This window comes from Acomys minous, assembly GCF_964271855.1.
Source record: "Acomys minous genome assembly, chromosome: 6".
NCBI lineage: Eukaryota > Metazoa > Chordata > Mammalia > Rodentia > Muridae > Acomys > Acomys minous.
The window spans coordinates 42,958,583-42,978,947 of record NC_140487.1 but is presented as its reverse complement, the minus strand read 5'-3'; the positions used below and the strand labels follow the sequence as shown (position 1 = coordinate 42,978,947).

At 41.9% G+C, this 20,365-nt stretch overlaps 1 protein-coding gene across 1 annotated transcript in view; it reads left to right on the top strand.

Moving 5' to 3' along the window:
- LOC311599628 (uncharacterized protein) overlaps positions 1 to 20,002 on the top strand; it is a gene marked incomplete at its 5' end in the record, with an annotated part of 111,987 nt that extends 91,985 nt beyond the window's left edge. The window contains one exon of the mRNA XM_084785655.1: positions 19,815 to 20,002. The remainder of the gene's footprint in view (positions 1 to 19,814) is intronic.
- Positions 20,003 to 20,365: the final 363 nt, after the last annotated feature.

Genomic DNA, 20,365 nt, shown 5'->3' with positions numbered 1-20,365 from the left:
TATCTAGGGCAAAAGGGACATTGAGAAATGTTGGCCATAAGGTATATTAGAGTACTTTACCAAGACCAAAGGGATTATCCAGGCATTAAATTGAATAATACATTTTAAAAGCATTTGAAATTTTAAAGAAATATGCAAATAGTTATTATTTATTGAATACTTTTTAAGTGTCATACATTGCCCAGGAGCTCTACAGTATGTCCTGCATTTTCTGGTGAATAAGACTATTGGGCATGTAAGATGATCCTCAACTTTTTTTAGTTAAAATACAGAGTTTGGAATATACTCACCTTATAACACTACCCTTCTTTCAACGCATACTCTGTGCAGCAGATTCTGGCATGTGTCTATTTGCATCCTCTGGTATCTATATTCTACTAGATAATTCAAGTTATCTTCCAGAGACCAGATCCTAGCTCCCACAACCACCACCCATTTTGATGAGCGAAAGCTTGAAGGTCAGGTTACCAAGAACACACCTTGACAGATTTAGTCTGTGCTTGGTCTTTCTGGCTCCATTTGTAGTGGGAAAGCTCTTCTCTTGATTGCTCTGCAGATGATAAGCTGATAATGTAGAAGATGGCTTTCATAGTTAGATGTAACCTGTTAAGGCTCAATAGCTGTTTATTCTGAGGTGACTGCATTTTTCTATAACTATATCTCTGTTTATCCATCCGTCATCCTTTCATCCATCCATCTATCATAAAAGTACTTCCAATAATGTCTTTCCAGATCCTTATTGTTTTATCCTACTAGGTCCTTACAGCAATGTCTTCCAAGGCCCTTACTATGATGTTCTCCCAGGTCCTCATAGTGATGTCCTCCTATGTACTCATTGTGGAAACGTTCTTGTTTGTTTATTTATTTATTTATTTAGTTTTTTTGAGACAGGGTTTCTCTGTGTAGCCTTGGCTGCCCTGGACTCACTTTGTAGACCAGGCTGGCCTCAAGCTCATTGCAATCCACCTGCCTCTGTCTCTCTAGTGCTGGGATTAAAGGTGTGTGCTACTACTGCCCAGTGGAAATGTCCTTGTTGAAGCTCACTGCTTGGTAAGTCTCTGTATAGCTCATTTCTCCTGGTCTGGATACCAGAATCTCAAGAAAGCTATGTAAATGGGCCCTGCACAGTATAAACCAACTTTCTGTGGCAGTGCCTATGGGTGTTGGTAGGATACTCCATCCAAATAGCAATCTTCCTAGTGAGTGGATTTTTCACTAAGGAGTGAGAGTGACCTATGTCACTATAGGCATAAATGACAGTCACTGTGCTGTTACTAAGTGCAATCACGTACTTCTGCACACATTGCCACCAGTCATATTTTTCTCATTTCATAGAGGAGAATTGAGTCTAGGCCGACTGACTTCCTGAAAGAACAGGAGTGGAGTGGCCAAGGCTGACAGTATAGAGACTTCCAGGGTTTGGATTCAAGCAGTTGGACTGCCCACATGACAGAGTGTGTGGCAAGAGGACTAGAGGTTGATGTAAAGGCTTATTTCTACTCCTTGGTGTTTCTCCAATGAGAAAACTCATGCCTCATTGAGTTTTAGTTGGCATTGTTAGACACAGTTTTGACCTTGCTAGTGTGTTCTAGAAAGGGATTCCTGTTCATGGAGACTCATAGGATCCCAAACAGATACTAACTCCCTATGCCCAGTCTTCCTTCATTCTTGATGTCTTTTGTTGAGGGAGAATAAACTTTCCTAGTGTAAGGCTTTGTTTAGTTCAGAAGTCACTCAAAGGAATCAAATGCAGTTATCCATTTTCAAAGTTTTCCTGTATCAAACACAGACAAGTTTGTTTTCTCCTCCAAATTATGTACTAAATAACAACAGCAATAAAAAAAGATCCAGGAACTATTTCTTTTTTCCTTTTTATTAATTCATTCATATTACATCTCAATTGTTATCCCATCCCTTGTATCCTCCAATTCTTCCCTCCCTCCCACTTTCCCCTTACACCCCTCCTCTATGACTGTGAATGAAGGGGACCTCTTCCCCCTGTATATCCTCATAGGGTATCAATTCTCTTCTTGGTAGCCTGCTTTCCTTCCTCTGAGTGCCACCAGGCCTCCCCATTCAGGGGACGTGGTCAAGTATAGGACACCAGGGTTTGTGTGAAAGTCAGTCCCGACTCTCCACTCAACTGTGGAGAGTGTCCTGTCCATTGGCTAGATCTGGGTAGGGGTTTGAAGTATACTGCACGTATAGTCCTTGGCTGGTGCCATAGTTTGAGCAGAACTCCTGGGCCCAAATCTGCCTGTCACAATGTTCTTCTTGTAGGTTTCTAGGACCCTCTGGATCCTTCTATTTCCCCATTCTCTCTTGTTTCTTTCACCTAGAGTCCCAATGGGAAGTCTTCTCCTCTGTCCCACTTTCCTGATAAGTGAAGACTTTCAAGGGACATGCCCCTTGGGCTAGTGTCCAGATATAAGTGAGTATATACAATCTGAGTCTTTCTGCTTCTGGATTAATTCACTTATTATGATCATTTCTAGTTCAAACCACTTCTCCACAAATTTCAGAAGTTCCTTTTTTTTTTTAATAGCTGAGTAGTATTCCATAGTGTAAATGTACCACAGTTTCTTTATCCATTGTCCTACTGAGGGACTCTTAGGCTGTTTCCAGGTTCTGGCTATTAGGAATAAAGCTGCTATGAACATGGTTGAGCATATGTTCCTGTTATGTGCTGGAGCTTCTTCTGGGTATATTCCAAGGAGTGGAATAGCTGGGTCTTGAGGAAGCCCTATTCCCATTTTTCTGAGATAGCACCAGATAGATTTCCAAAGTAGTTGTACTAGTTTGCATTCCCACCAGCAATGAAGGAATGTTCCTCTTTCTCCACATCTTTGCCAGTATGTGGTGTCACTTGAGTTTTTGATTTTAGCCATTCTGATGGGTGTAAGATGGAATCTCAGAGTCATTTTGATTTGCATTTCTCTGATAACTAAAGACATTGAGCATTTCTTTAAGTGTTTCTTGGCCATTTGATATTCCTCTGTTGAGAATTCTCTTTTAGTTCTGAGCCCCATTTCTCAATTGGGTTATTTGGTTTGGTGGTGTTTAATTTCTTGAGTTCTTTATATATTTTGGATATTAGACCTTTGTCAGATGTAGGGTTGGTAAAGATCTTTTCTCAGTCTGTAGGCTGTTGCTTTGTTCTGTTGACAGTGTCTCCTGCCTTACAGAAGCTTCTCAGCCTCATGAGGTCCCATTTATTAATTGTTGACCTTAAAGCCTGGGCTGTTGGTGTTCTGTTCAGGAAGTTGTCTCCTGTGCCAATGTGTTCCAGGCTCTTCCCCACTTTTTCTTCTAAAAGATTTAGCGTCTCTGGTTTTATGTTGAGGTCTTTAATCCACTTGGATTTGAGTTTTGTGTATGGTGACAAATTTGGATCTACTTACATTTTTCTACATGTAGACATCCAGTTGGACCAGCACCATTTGTTGAAGATGCTATCCTTTTTCCATTGAATAGATTTGACTTCTTTGTCAAAAATCAAGTGAGCATATGTGAGTGGATTCATATCTGGGTCTTCTATTAGATTCCATTGGTCAACCAGCCAGGAACTGTTTCTTGAGAAAATAATTATAATAGAAATGAAAATGTGTTAATTTTGGAAAAGCAGCTAGAGCCCAGTTTTAAATAGAACTTACATCATGAAAGTAAAATGAGTATGTTGGGATGGTGGAGAAAGATACTTCTGCATTCTCACATTTCTTTGCCAGTGTTCCACCATAGTGGTCTTTTTGGTTTTATTTTTGTTTTTTGAGACGTTTCTCTGTGTTACAGAGTCCTGGCTGGCCTAGACTCTCTTTGTAGGCCAGACTGGCCTTGTACTCACAGATCTGCCTGTTTCTGTCTTCTGAGTACTGGGATTAAAAGTGTGCACCACCATGCTCAGCCTATGATAGTGGTGTTATAACAACATGCAGTATTGTTCTTGGAGATTGTGCTGGGGTTTGTGAGGGCTACAAATTAAAACACTAAAATGAGTATTATGGTAGAGACGTAAACCTTAAAGGCTTTAAGAGGTCAGAGCACTCCATAATGAAGAGAGATATTGATTTGGAGATGGGGGATGGAATGGGTAGACTAATGAACTAGGAATCAGATAAGTCTTACCCAAACAGCAAGTATCAAGGAGTCTTTAGGACAGCCAGAGCCCCCTCTCCCCCATCCAACTCAGAAACAGGCTATATCCTCCAGGACCCACAAGGCACCCAAATGAAATGCAAAGTGGAATGAATGGTTAAGATGAAATGTGGCCTTCTTAGGAAGGCACACAGTGTGTTTGCGGTGCTTATGCATGGACATGTCAGGACAACGGCAGAGGTGTTGCGGGGGGCGGGGGAAGCTCATACCACTGTGAAGAATAAGAGGCTTAAAGTAAAAACCATGTTGATTGCTTATGGTACGCACTGTGTTCTTTAAGCCTAGATAGAAACAGTAAGATTTGGCTCCTGCCTTTAAGAAGTGGCTGTGACATCACTGGGACAAGACACATACACAGCATGTAAGCACTTGTCAAATCACTTTGAACTGGCTGACCTTGTGGCTGGATACCTTGTTGGCAGAAACAGAGAAGTACTAAGGAGCCATTTGAGAGAAAGAGTCTCACACTGGCTTGCAACATCCTGCGTGTGTCTAACAGAGAGGGAGTTCAGGGAGAGGGTGGAGACAGGAAGTGTGATGAGGTTACCTCTGGCAGGCAGAGTCTGGTTTGACACCATCCTCAGGACATGGTTGGGAAACTGTGTAAGAAGATAAATTCTTTAAGAATCTACAGCAAGACAACTGGCACGTGTCTGCAGTCCTGTGCTGTGGTAAGAATGCAAGGACCTGGGTACCTGCAGAGAGCTTGCTCAGACCTGATGGCAGGGAGGTAACATTGGGAATAAATCAGGCCATTGATCATCAGGCTTCATAACAGCTTAGAGAGGAGGGATGCTGAAGAAAAATTGCAACTGTTGGTACTAGGATGCTGCAGTAGTCACAGCCAGATGGGGAGGAATATGTGTGACTAGCATGAATTCTGCATTTCAAAAACCCAGGAAAATCGTGTATCCTTTGTGGTGTGTGGAATCCAGCAACTCCTCCCAAGGGAAATAAGAGAGTAGTCATACACTTGGCCTAGTGCATAGCATACAAGGAGAAGTGGCGTAGAAAGGACAGGCTCTTGTTGGAGCATGAGGAGAGACATGGCACTTTTAGTTTAGAAAGACCAGATGGGGTGGGAAGGAGGGAGAAGAGGACTGGAGAGGGAAACACAGAAACTAGAGCTGAGTTGGCTCTCATGCGTTACTGGGGTCAGAATGTGGAGAAATGGCAGAATAAATCGTTAGATCAGAAGCAGCAAGTGATTGGCGGTTAAGCATATTCATAGATGTATATGCTTGCAAAGTGAATAGGAGAGTAATGGCTAAAAACATAAGCAAGCTGAAATGATCAATTCAGTTAGCATGTTTGCCAGGTAGCAGTGTAGGGCTGCGCGTGCACACACACACTTGTGTACACACAGGCTTTATTAAGGATAGTTTACATGAAATACAATCTGTTCACTGAGCTCAGAATGCTTCCATTGTCTCAAATTCCCCCATGTTTCTCTGCAGTCAGCTGTAGCAATAGTTCATTTGTCTTTATTGCTGAGGGATATTTCATTGCATGGGTGGATGATATTTGTTTATTCATCAGTTGATAGACACTTGGGTTCTTTCCAGTTTCTATTATGAAAAATGCTATATGAGCATTCGCATAAAAGTTTTCATGTGGATATATTTCTTCATTTTTCTTGGGTAGGTGCCTGGAAGTGGGATTGATGAGTCTGTTGGTAAGTGTGTGTTTAACTTAATAAGAAATCTCCAAAATGGCTTCCTACATACAACAGTGATGCATGCATTCTTTCCTTAAGTGAGCTTTCGGTCTATAAATTTTATCAATCTTTTAAAAAGCCATTTTTTGCTCCATTGACTTCTATCTATTTGTTGCTCATGGTCCCCTTCATTGACTTCTGTACTATCTTAATTATCTTTTTCCTTTTTTACTTTGGGTTACATGTTTTATTTACTTAGATTCTGAAAGTGGAATTCTGCATTATTGAACACTGACTTTCCTCTTTCTTGTTCTTTTTTTTCTTTTTAGATTTTTTTATTTTATTAAATAAAAAGTTCGATTTGTTCTTCTCTTATATATTACATCCTTAACATCGTTTTCCCTCCCTCCTTACATCCCAGTTCCTTCATCCTCGTCCACTTCTCTTGCATTCCTCTTCAGAAAATAGAAGGCCTCCCATGGATATCACGAAACATGGCATATCATGTTGCAGTACGACTAGGCACCAACCTTCATATTAAGGTTGAAAGGGGCACTCCAGTAGGAGGACAGGGTCTAAAAGCAGTCAAAAGAGTCAGAGGCAGCCCCTACTCCAACAGTCAGGAGTCCCACAAGAACCAAGCTACACAGTCATAATCTATATGCAGAGGGCCTAAGTCAGACCCATGCAGGCTCTCTGATTGTGGGTTCAGTCTTTGAGTCCCTATCAGCCTAGGTTAGTTGGTTCTATGGGTTTTCTTTGGTATTCTTGACCCTTTTGGTTCCTATAATACTTTCTGTCTGTCTTCCACAGAATTCCCACCTAAAGTTTGGCTGTGGGTCTCTGCATTTATTTCCATCAGTTGCTGAATGAAGCCTCTTAGATGACAGCTAAGCTAGGCTCCTGTCCACAAGTATAGCAGGGTACCATTATGAATTGTTTCATTGACTCCCTTTTTTGCTGGTCATGTTTGGTTCTATCCTAGGTCCCGTTCCTAGCCCTCCAGTCAGTGTTGGGGTTAGACCCCCTCTTACACAGTGGGTCTAAAGCTGGACCAGTCATTTGTTGGCCACTCCTATAATTCCTGTGCCACCTTTACTTCAGAACATCTCATAGATAGGGCAAATTGTAGGTTGCAGGCTTTGTGGCTAGGTTGGTGTCCCAATTCCTCCACTGGAAGTCTTGCTGGGTTATAGGAGACGGCTGGTTCAGGCTTGTATTCCCCATTACTAGGAGCCTTATCTAGGGTCACTCTTGTAGATTGCTGGGAGTTTCTATTGCACTAGGTTTCTAGCTCATCCTTGAGATGTCCCCCAATTCCAGTTGTCTCCCCCAGTATTCTCTCATTTCATACTCCCCCAGCCTACTCCCTACTGTTCCTGTCCCCATTGGCCCCCAGTCCATCTGTGACATCTATTATATTTCCCTCTCCCAGTGAGATTCATACATCCCAACCCCCTTGAGCCCTTCTTGTTACTTAGCTTCTCTGAGTCTGTGGGCTGTGGCATGATTATCCTTTACAGCTCACATCCACTTATAAGTGAATACATACCATATTTGTCTTTCTGGGTCTGAGTTACCTCACTCAGGATGATTTTTTAAAAATAGTTGTATCCATCTGCCTGCAAATTTCATGATGTCATTGTTTATAACAGCTGAGTAATACTACATTGTATAAATGTACTACATTTTCTTTATCCATTCTTTGCTTGAGAGACATATAGGTTATTTCCAGTTTCTGGCTATTATGGATAAAGCTTCTATGAACATAGTTGAGCAAGTGGGCTTGAGTTTTGTGCAGGGTGATAGATATGGATCTATTTACATTCTTCTATATGTTGGCATTCAGTTAGACTAGCACCATTTGTTGAAGAGCTTTATTTTTTCTATTGTGAATTTCTGGCTTCTTTTAAAAAATATATTTTATTAGTTTATTCGTATTACACTTCAATTGTTATCCCATCCCTTGTATCCTCCAATTCTCCCCTCCCTCCCTCCATCCGTCCTTCCCTCCCTCCCATTTTCCCCTTACTCCCCTCCTCTATGACTGTGACTGAGGGGGACCTCCTCCCCCTGTATATCCTCATAGGGTATCAAGTCTCTTCTTGGTAGCCTGCTATCCTTCCTCTGAGTGCCACCAAGCTTTGCCATCCAGGGACATGGTCAGATATGGGGCACCAGAGTTCATGTGAAAGTCAGTCACCACTCTCCACTCAACTGTAGAGAATGTCCTGTCCATTGGCTAGATCTGGGTCTGGGTTTGATGTTTACTTCACATATTGTCCTTGGCTGGTGCCATAGTTTGAACAGGACCCCTGGGCCCAAATCTGCCTGTCATAATGTTCTTCTTGTAGGTTTCTAGGACCCTCTGGATCCCTCTATTTTCCCATTCTCTCTTGCTTCTCTCACCTAGAGTCCCAATAGGAAGTCTTCTCCTCTGTCCCACTTTCCTGGTAAGTAAAGACTTTCATGGGACATGCTCCTTGGGTTAGTGTCCAGATATAAGTGAGTATACACCATTTGAGTCTTTCTGTTTCTGGGTTAACTTACTCATTATGAGCATTTCTGGTTCAATCCATTTGTCCACAAATTTAGGAATTCCTTGTTTTTAATAGCTGAGTAGTATTTCACAGTGTAAATGTACCACAGTTTCTTTATCCATTCTTCTGTTGAGGGATTCTTAGGCTATTTCCATGTTCTGGCTATTAGGAATAAAGCTACTATGAACATAGTTGAGCAAATTTTCTTGTTATGTGCTGGAGCAGCTTCTGGGTATAGTCCAAGGAGTGGAATAGCTGGGTCTTGAGGAAGCCCTATTCCCATTTTTCTGAGATAGCGCCAGATAGATTTCCAAAGTGGCTGTGCTAGTTTGCATTCCCACCAGCAATGAAGGAGTGTTCCTCTCTATATATCCTCACCAGCATGTGGTGTCACTTGAGTTTTTGATTTTAGCCATTCTAATGGGTGTAAGATGGACTCTCAGAGTCATTTTGATTTGCATTTCTCTGATAACTAAAGACATTGAGCATTTCTTTAAGTGTTTCTTGGCCATTTGATATTCCTCTGTTGAGAATTCTCTTTTAGTTCTGAGCCCCATTTCTCAATTGGGTTATTTGGTTTGGTGGTGTTTAATTTCTTGAGTTCTTTATATATTTTGGATATTAGACCTTTGTCAGATGTAGGGTTGGTAAAGATCTTTTCCCAGTCTGTAGGTTGTTGCTTTGTTCTGTTGACAGTGTCTCCTGCCTTACAGAAGCTTCTCAGCCTCATGAGGTCCCATTTATTAATTGTTGACCTTAAAGCCTGGGCTGTTGGTGTTCTGTTCAGGAAGTTGTCTCCTGTGCCAGTGTGTTCCAGGCTCTTCCCCACTTTTTCTTCTAAAAAGATTTAGTGTCTCTGGTTTTATGTTGAGGTCTTTAATCCACTTGGATTTGAGTTTTGTGTATGGTGACAAATTTGGATCTACTTACATTTTTCTACATGTAGACATCCAGTTGGACCAGCACTATTTGTTGAAGATGCTATCCTTTTTCCATTGAATAGATTTGGCTTCTTTGTCAAAAATCAAGTGAGCATATGTGTGTGGATTCATTTCTGGGTATTTGATTCGATTCCATTCATCAACCAGCCTATTGCTATGCCAGTACCATGCTGTTTTAGTTACTGTTGCTTTATAGTACAGCTTGACATCAGGTATGGAGATTCCTCCGGAGGATCTTTTATTGTACAAGATTGTTTTTAGCTATTCTGGGTTTTGTTGTTGTTGTTGTTGTTTTTCCATATGAAGTTGAGAATTGACCTTTCAATGTCTTTAAAAAATTGTGTAGCTATTTCGATAGGGATTGCATTGAATCTTTAAATTGCTTTTGGTAAGATGACAATTTTTACTATGTTAATTCTCTCAATCCATGGTCAAGGAAGATCATTCCATCTTCTCATGTCATCTTCAATTTCTTTCTTCAGAGTTTTGAAAAAATTTCAAGCAAGTCCTTTACCTGCTTCGTTAGAGTAACTCCTAAATATTTTATATTGCTTGTGGCTAATGTGAAGGGTGTAGTTTTCTTAATTTCTTCCTCTGCATGATTGTCATTTGTATATAGGAAGGCTACTGACTTTTTTGAGTTAATTTTGTATCCAGCCAATTTGCTGAAGGTGTTTATCAGCTGTAGTAGTTCTTTGTTGGAATTTTGGGGGTCACTTATAATTTCTGGCTTCTTTATAAAAAATTATGTGTCCATTGTTATGTGGCTTTATGTCTAAGTCTTCAGTTCAACTCCATTGATCCATCTGTCTGTTTATTTGCCAATACTATGTAGTTTTTATTACTATAGCTCTGTAGGACAGCTTCTGTAGTACAGGTGATAACTCTGGAAGATCTTTTATTGTATTTAGCTATCCTGTTTTTTTCCCATATGAAGTTAAGTATTGTTCTTTCAAGGTCTGTAAAGAGTTGTTTTGGAAGATATGCACTTTGGTCTTCACATGGGTCCCCTAACAACTAGGAGTGTCGAGGGCTGTCTCTGATTCTGTTGCCTACCTTTGGATCCCTTTTCTATAGCTGGTCTGTCTTATTTGGCCTCAGTGGAGAGGAAGTGCTTATTCCTGCTGTGACTTGATGTGACAGGGTGAGTTGGCATCCTTTTATGAGAAGGGGACAGGATGTTAGGGGAGGGGGATGTAAAGGTGGGTGGGCCTGGGAGGAGAGAAGGGAGAGGGGTCTGTGATCAGGCTGTAAAGGGATTAAGTAAATTGATTAATGCAGAAAAAAGAAAATTTACATTAAAAAGTATTGTGCTGGATATTTTATGGGGATTTTGTTGAATCTATAGATTGCTTTTGGTAGAACGGCCATTTTTATTATATGAATCTCACCAATTCATGAGCATGGAAGATCATATCCATCTTCTGATCTCTTTTTCAATTTCCTTCTTTAAAGCCTTAAAAGTTTTTATCATACACGTCTTCCATTTGCTTGGTTAGAGTCACAACAAGATATTTTATATTTTTTGTGGTTATTGTGAAAGGTGTTATTTCCATGATTTCTTTCTCAGCCCATTTGTGCATGGGGTGGTGGGGGCGGGGAGCTACTGATTTTTTTAGTTAATCCATGTATCCAGCCACTTTGCTGGACATATTTCAGCTGTAGGAGTTCCCTGGTGGAAATTTCATGGTCATTTATATGTTTGTCATCACATCACCTGCAAATAATGATACATTGACTTCTTCCTTTCCAATTTGTATTTTTTTGATCTCCTTTGGTTGTCTAATAAGATGACAGCTCTAGCTAAAATTCAAGTACTATATTAAATAGCTATTGAGCGAGTAGACAGTCTTATCTTGGGCCTGATTTTAGTGAAGCTACTTTGAGTTTCTTTCCATTTAACTTGATGTTGGCTATCAGCGTACTGTTTATTGCCTTTATTGTATTAGGTATGTCTCTGTATCAAGACTTTTATCACAAGATGATGTTGGATTTTGTCAAAGGCTTTTACAGCATCTAATGAGGTGGATCATGTGGTTTTATTTCTTAAGTTTGTTTACATGGTCGATTACATTGACAGATCCTCATATGTGTTGAACCATCTCTGGCATGAAGCCTAACTCATCCTGGTGGATGATCTTTTTGATGTGTTCTTAGATTCAGTTTGTAAGTATTTTATTGAGTATCTTTGCATCTATGTTCATGAGGGAAATTGGTCTTGGCCTCGTAAAATGGATCTGACAGTGTTCCTTCTGTTTCTGTTTCTATTTTGTGGAATAATATGAGGAATATTGGTATTAGCTCATTTTTAAAAAATGAAAGTCTGGTAGAATTCTGTGCTAAAACCATCTAGCCCTATTTTGTTGTTGTTGTTGTTGTTGTTGTTGTTGTTTTGCTTTGCTTTGGAGATTTTTAATGATTGCTACTATTTCCTCAGGGGTTTATAGGTATATTTAAATTGTTTATCTGATTTTGATTTCACTTTGGTAAGTGGTATATTTCAAGAAAATTGTGCAATTTTTTTAGACTTTTCAATTTTATGGAGTATAGGCTTTTGAAGTAAGACCTAATGATTCTTTGGATTGGATTGCCTTGTTGTCTCCCTTTTCATTTGTGATTTTGTTAATTTGGATAGTCTATATCTGCCTTTTAATTAATTTGGATAAAGGTTTGTCTGCCTTGTTGATTTTCTCAAATAACCAAACAATTCTTCATTGATTCTTTGTATTAGCTCTTTATTTCTATTTTATTAATTTCAGTCCTGGGTTTATTTCCTGCTTCTTTTGGTTCTAGAGCTTTCAATTTTCTTTTGTTGCTAGTATGAGATCTCTCTATTTTCTTTATGAGGTTTATTTATTTCCTCTTTAAGGACATCTATCATTTTTATAGTGTTCTCTCTCATTCATATATATATATATATATATATATATATATATATATATATATATATATGTTTTTCTGTGTATCCCTTGCTCTTTTTTTTTTTTTTTTGAGATAAGGGTTCTCTGTGTATCCCTGGCTGTCATAGAACTCACTCTGTAGACCAGACTGGCCTCACACTCAGAGACTTAGAGGTCCACCTGCTTCTGCCTCCTAAGTGGTGGGATTAAAGCTGTGCACCACCACTGCTAGGTTCAGAAAGTTGCTTTTAAGGTTGTGCTTCAGTTGTGTTGGGATATTCAGAGGTTTCTGTAGTTGGATAGCTAGGCTCTGGTCGTGCTAATTTGCCCTGCCTGTTGTTGATTGTGTTTTTACACTGGCATCTATGCATCTGAGTTTAGGGTAATTATAAGTTGAGGTGCTGGTTTCTGAGCTTATCTTCATTGGATAGATGTTTCTTCACTTGGTTTCTGTTTTCTGTCTGGTCTTCTGGTCTGAGTGGCTTCTGGTTCCAGTGACACAAGAGTCCTCAGATCCAGTAGGTGTCCCTATCATGGTTTTAGGTACCAGTATTGCCTCTGGGGCTCTGGGGTTCTGAAGAGCTGGCACGGCCTCTGGGGCTTTGGCTACCTTGTGGCTTTTGTTAGAGCTGGGTCTTTTTATGCCAGAGTTGTGGGTTGGGATGTGGCCATGAGGGGAGGGAGTAGTGTCTGGGAAGCTGAGCAAGCTCTACAGAGAGTTGTGGGCTGTGAGCAGGGTCTTATCTGGGGTTCCAGGTACAGGCATGGTCTTTAGTAGAGCAGAGTAGGATCTGCCAGAGCTGTCAGCAACTTTCCTCTTTCTTATATCTAATACAAGTTTTTAGGGGTGAATTTCCCTCCAAATCCTCCCTTAGCTGCATCTTAGAAATTTCAGTATGGTACATTTTCATTTTTACTTTGTTTAAGGTATATTTTTCTTGAGACTGGTCCTTTGACCTGTTGCTTATTTATATTGCATAATGTTCAAGTAGTTTCCTTTTTCAATTTAAAAACTGATTCTGCTGTGGTTAGAGAATATACTTTTAATGATTTCAGTCTTCTAAATATAGTGAACTTTAATTTATGGCCTGCATGTGACCTGTTGTAGTGAACACTCCACATGTGCTGACGAAGAATGTGTATTTTCTGTTGTTGTCTACAGATCTCAAATGCTTTCTCCCTTTTCATTTCTTGTGGTTCTTGGGATGGACCCTGATATTATCCCATGGTAGGCAAGCCATGGCCAGGGGGCTTCCCTCCCGGCAGCTCTGATAGCCCTGCTGAAGTCTTCTGCAGCCTCACTGGTTTTCTGTTGACTTAGTCTGTGATTATGGAGTAAAGAACTGTGAAATATCTACCTGTGATCCTTTGTCTATTTCCTCTTCTTGTATTTGGCTTGTGTTTTTTCTTGCTGTATCTGGTTATATACATGAATGCCTAATTTGTTGTTTTTGCTAATAGTGCTATGTCACCATATTTGTCTGAGTGTTCTTAAACATTAGTCATTATGCAACACATCTCTTTCTGTTGAGTAATAATGTTTATTTGAACACCCTTCCATCATGTTCTCTTTTTTGTATCTTTGAATTTATGATGCAGTGTACATACTTATGAAGACAGCATACAGTAAGATCTTTATTTTACGTCCAGTCTAGCAACCTCTGCCTTGTGACTGGAATGGCTAGTAAATCCATGTTTAATAAATTTACTGAGATGGTTGAATTCAGGTCTGCCATTCTCCTCTGCTGTTCTCCCCTTCTTTTGTGTTAAATATTTAAGCAAAGCATTTTACCATTGTTTCTTACTCTGGTTGGAAATATGAATTCTTAGTTGTTCCTGCTGCTGTGACTTCACTTTCCTAACATGGACTCTAACCATTTGTAACCAAACGCCTAATTACATGCTTTCTTTCATAAGTTGCCTTAGTCATGGTCTTCTGTCTCAGCAATAGCAAAATAATACACTGCTAATCTGGAAGTTAAAGTAAATATTCCTCAACTGAACCCTCATATCATAGCCCAATGTTATGTGAGTCTTTTGATAGCTGGCCAGATCGTGTTGGGAAAAGTACAGAAATTTCCAGACTGAGAAGTAGCATGAGTTGAATCATAGTCACAGAACTAGTGGCAGAAGTATGGATTCTGCAACCCTAGGCAAACATGCTGCATATCATTTCACCTATATCCCAACTGAGAAATTGATTCATGTGCAATCACAAATTATTCTGCAGGAATATGGAAGAAAGAGACGTGTGTGTCCCTGTTCTTCCTCTGTTAAGTTACCACCTTAGCTGAAGGATATTGTGTTAGCATTATGCTACAGTTGCCACGTACTTGGCCACAGAGGTGAGAGGAGTTGAGTGACAGATGAGGGGTAACTCAGTCAGAACTGGTCTCCATTGCTAGGTATCTTGTACTTGGGATTCTGCCCCCCCCCCCCCACCAGGAGCTGCTTCCATAGGGCTAGGATATTGTATGTTAGGGCTCACTTTAATCTTAAGTACATCCAGTAAATGATGAGTACAAAGTACATCCTTACCTACAGTGTGGGTATACTTTGTACACGTTGGTCTCATGGTTTATACCTCATCAATGGTGACTTCAGTGCACAGGGTAGAGAAGGGAGGAACCAGGGTAAGTCGTTCCTTTACTTATGGCACCCACTGTTGAAGCCTCTCAGCCGGCCACCTACAGCTGCCTCTTGCCCTCTGCTCTGTCCCTGTGCATTCACAGTTGATCTTGTTACAGAGTTCTTTCAGTTGCACAAACCATAAATCCCCTCAAACTAGCTTCATTTAGAATAAGGATCTAGGGAACTCATCAATGCCAAAGACAGGAAACGAGAGACAGCTGAGACTCCTGTGAGCAGGAAGTGGGGTCAAATGGTCAGAAGTTTGCGCCATGGATGGCTGTGCTGTCACGTCTTTATCACAGCCTCTCCTTTGACAGACTGGCTTCTCTGCTTAGGGTTGAAGGTCTGTCTCTAGGCTCTGGTTCCAGATCCAGTGCCACCACAGTGCCTTGTTTCTTCTGGAGTCTTTGGCTCAAAATTTTAAGAGCTAATGTGGCTCAAGGCAAGTGCTATGCACCAGATAATCCTTTAGGTGTGCTGGAAGGCAGGGATCACAGAATCTGTGGTTTCTTGCACCCGTGTAGGAAAAAGCCACAGATTCAAGCAGGTGGGCTGGGCTATGATCATCCCTAATGCGCGCGAGGGGCTTATCTGATGGCGGCGTTCCTTCCCGTTCACTATACTGCGGTGTGCCCATGCTGTCTCTGATGTTGTGTGCTACTTCTAGTCACTCTCCACACTCGATCCATGTAGCTCAGGCTCTTTTGACTATTTCAGGGCACCAGCATTTGTTACATATAGTTCAGAAACCTTCCCCACAGCTGTCTGCATGTGTCTCCTTCAGATCTTCCCTTAAGGGTTATGTTCCTTCAGACATGCCTTGAGTGCCATATCCTGTGTACAGTGTGCTGAGAACAGCATATTCATACCTCAGGAGTTTCCCCCAAAATGCATAGCTGAAGTCTGTCTTTCTGACTGTAAGAACAGGGTCACACCAAACCCTAATGAGGGACACTTGGTATTGTCAAAAGTTCAAGGCCATTGAGGGCTTGCCTCAGAAGGACTGAGGCTCATGAACCAGAGAGACAAGAACGAATCGGTATCACAAGAGCACACGAGAATAATGGCGCCGGCCTGCAGGGAAACTAGGGACTCTGAAACCTGGATTTGTAGGTACTCTGGCTTCTTGGTGGCACAAATGTGCCACACTTATAAGGTATTAAACATGGCATGCTGAGAGAAGTTTCTCCGTGCCATCTTACGGTTTTACTATAAATATTAAACTTTTTATGAAAAGAAAGGAGGGAAGGAAGAAAGGAAGGAAGGAAGGAAGGAAGGAAGGAAAGAAGGAAGCAGGTTCCCAGCATCTTCACATTCGTTCCTTCTGCTGACTCCTTGATTAGTTTTCCTCCATAGCATTCACCACAGTCTGGAAGGGAGACATCCATGAGACTTACTCATTAGGACACAAAGTCCACGAGGCAGGATCCTGCTTGTTTTGCTGGGTCCCCTGACTGAGATCTACAGCATTTGGTGAGCACAGGTGACTGGGGGTCAGTTCTTTTTGTAGCTGATGTGATGGTTAACCTTCATTGTCAAACTGACTGAATTTACAGTCACCATGCAACATATCTCTGGGCATGTCTGTGAGGGTGCTTCCAAAGACGTTTAACTTAGGAAGGAAAACCTGCTTGTGGTGTGGGTAGCAGCACTGTGGTCTCTGTCTTAGACTGAATAAAGCTAGCTGAGCACTGGCTTTCATGCTCTGTGCTTCCTGCCTGTGTATACACCTCTGCCATGATGGAAACAAAGAACCCTTCCTTCTTAGCTGCTTTAGTTACGTATCTTGCCACAGCAACGAGCGTCTAATATACTTGGCATCAAGACCGGTGGCTCACACTCCTGGCTAACAGTGGGTTCTAATGTGTGGCCTCCATGTGCCTGTGCCAGGGCAGAAGACTGTCAGTCAGTCAGTCAGTCAATGCTGAGTGTGGCTACCTGCACCTCCCTCCTCACGTGCAGCCATTTCCATCTCCCTTGGCTTCCAGATTAAGCATAGCCTCCACATGTCCCTACACTTGGCAGAGAGATGATTTCCACTCCCTGCATTCCCTGGTGCCCGTCGTCATATTCCTGTTGGTCACCAGGCCTTCGACTCTATGACCTCCAACACAGGACTATGCTCAGAGTGGCACAGTATTTTCTTGTTTTCAGAAACAATGTGGTGAGAGGCATCCTGTGCCTTCTGGCCTATGGATGAAGTCAGAAGCTGAGTATGAATGGGAAGAGTAGGAGGGACTTTCCTGTCCAGTTGCCTTCTCCCTTGTAAGCCCTTTTGTGGGTTTGGGGGACTTGTGTGCAAGACCAAGGTCATCTTGTCAAGTGGCTTGGATGTTCTGAATGTTAAAAGTTAAAAATAAGCAAACCACACAGTAAACACAGGTGGAGATAGAAGAGTCTAGAAGAACATTTTGAAGACAGGAAGTACACTGTAAAAGTATTGAGTTAGTGCTGCCAAGGCAGAGTGAAAGAAATGTCTTAATGGATGGTTTCTTTGCAGAAGAATCCATGGGTTGTTAGCCCTCCTTACAAAGGCAGAAGAAAGGGAGTTGGGTGGAAGCAGCAGAGCTTGCAGTGCCGCACTGAGTTGCTGTTGCTGTCAGACTATCTGACGGGTGTTCACAGAGCATCACATCCTTGTGCCAAGTCTACTGTGACATTATGTGGTTTCTTCCCTTGTCATATGGGTTCTTCCAGGCCTTAAGAGTCCTGCCAGGAATTCCTATGAGAGCAGAGGGAGGACACTTTGTTGCACAACTGTGTCAAATCTCATATGGACCTCAGGGGTCTGAGGTTCTGAGCTCTGACCTAGGCTTGCTTGAGAATCACTGGAGAACAATACTGTTACTTGAACTTCTCATAAACCATGGACTACCAGTGTTGAAAGGGGGCACACAAAATATAATTATTAAGTCCTTTTCTGCAGATGGGCAGTTGAGGCTGAGAAAGTCAAGTGAACTTCACACTTTAGCTTCCCAGTTCTTAGTACATACATCCCCCCTAGCCCCCAAAAGAATCCTTGAGAAGGGCATTTTGGGACTGTGTGATCATCATTGTTTAGGAAGTCTGGAGACTCACAGACCCTTCTGGAGAAGCAGCTGTGGTTAGAAGACCCAATTTTACATAACAAATTATATCTGAGTGAGAAGGGTTGCACATTGGAGCAGATCGTGGTGAATGGTACGGGGCTGATAGGGAGAGGAAAAATGGACTAAAGAAAGCAGAGATGAAAACTGAGCCTGGTTGTTCCCCAAGAGATGGAAAAGAACAACTTCAAAGGATTTTCTGGGATGTTTGGGGAAGGAGCCCAAGAGCATTGTGAGGCCATGGTTAAATGTCTTCCCTTCTCTGCTTTCTCAGTGATTGGGAGATTTGAAAGTAAAGACACATTAGAGAACCCTGCTTCTTCACACCCTGGAGAAGAGTCTCTAGAGTCCTAACCTGCCAGCATGTCTCAGGCATTAGCACTTTAACTTCCCTGTGGTATACGTCAACTTCAGCTTGATCCTGCTTACCGATTGCCAGGTTGAAGGCCACGCCTGGAAAATGAGAAGGTCTGAATAGATCTGACACAAGTGGCTTGACTTTAGGAGAAGATTAAGTTGTCAGATCAGCGTGGTGGAAGTCAGCCTTGTATCTTCTTGTTTGTGATTCACTTAAGAGTTTCTGAAGTCACAACCAACAGGGACACTGGGTGCCCACAGAGGCGAAGGCAGATATTAAGCAGCTGGACTTGGTTATCAGAAATGCTATGTGATGTGGTTGCCATAAGGAATGTGATGAAATGGTGGTGTGATGTGGCTCATGGCTGCCTCACTCATGTCATTGTGATGAAAACTTATGGAGGACTGGCCAGCGGGGTGTTCCAGTGGCCCCACACAGAAATGAAACTAGCGTCAATGGCAGTTTCTTCTCTATGGAACTTTCCTTCAAAAAAAAACAAACCTATGCTTCCTGCTGCAGAGCCCACTGTCCACGCCACTGAGGGGCAAGCAGGCACTGGCAGAACCATGTCTATTGAGGCAGTCGGAGCCCAGGCAGGGAATAGACCCTCAAAATTAACCCAATCTGTGTGCCACAGAAGACAGCTTCTTCGTGAATGTGAACCCCAGACACCTTTAGCCTGCTGAACTTTTCTATCAGAATCTGAAAAGTGGCATGATGGTTGTGTGTGTGGCATGGAGTGTGGCTACCTCATTTGAGTCACAGTGCTGTTTAAGAACGAGGAAGCTGCACCATGGAAATCTCAGTCCCCTGAAAGAGGCCACTTTGAATATTCTGTCACATTCCCTGTCTCTTTAAAAAAAAACTCAGCAGTGGTCATTAGATTGTTAGGACTTGGTGGAGTAGATGTGTGTGCATCAGGGTATGTATTGTCTGTGTGTATATTGTGTCTATCTGTGAATGAGTGTCCAGTCTGTACTTTGTCTGTGTTGTATCTGTGTGTAACCATGTGTACCTATGTGTATCTTTGTATGGACATCATATGTTTTTGTATACCAGTCTGAGTCTCTGTGTGTGTGTGTGACTTTGCCTGAAGGCATTTCTATGTGTACATCTAACTGCATGCTTGTATGCTGCTCTGTCTACTGTGTATGCCTGTGTGTATATCTGTGAATTTGTATATTGTCTGTTTATACTTCTGTATGTAGGTGTGTGTGTATTTCATGTGCAACTGTGTGTTCCCTTGTGTACCTCTCTATGTGCATCTGGGTGTATATTTGTGTGTTTCTCTGTGTCTGATTTGTGTGTGTGAGTGCACATGTGCATGTGTGTGTGTGCCTGTGTGTGCATGTGTGTGTGCACATGCGCTGTGCTTGCACTTTTCCTCTTAGACATTTGTCAGCCAGGGATCCTCTGAGAAGGCTCACTCTCTGGTGAGTGTGTTGGCAGACAGACAGTAGGCAATCTGCACAAGTGTCCACCTGCTGCGGGGGTGTCTTTGTAAAAGGGAGTTCAGCTTACCTCTTGGTTTTCCTTTGCTTAATTGCAGGTGATGATTCAAAAAAGCCTTCACCTGTTTTCGCCTGGCTTTCATCTTCGCAGACAAAGCAGGCTGGGCCGGGCCTTGATCCGGGCGTGCTCAGGACCGGTATTAAAGGGGCTGGATCAGCCTCAGGCTTTTAAGGGGTTTGGGTTAAACTGATGAGCATGTATAATAAATTGAAGCTTTGTTGTTTGGCAGATTTTTTTGTATTTGTTATTCTTTTATCAGCTCAGAGACTCAGTTGAGGGGAGGTCCTCTGTTTCCACATTCGGGTTTGCTTGGGATTTGTTATTGACTGGGATGGGCTCTGATGGTACAAACATTTTTGTTATGCTCCTATCTCTTACAGCAGAGCCTAAATCCAAGTATCCAAGTAGTTTGATCTCTAGAGTTTAAAGTCACAGCAGAGTACACAGGGTATGGTGGACTAAGGATGTGTCTTTCAGTGGCCACTGGCACTCTGGTCTCTCCCTGGCATTTCCTCCTGGATTGGGGTGATGCAGGGTAACTTTTTTGTATCGGCTAGGGGCTGGAGGGTATCCATTAGTTTCTACCTA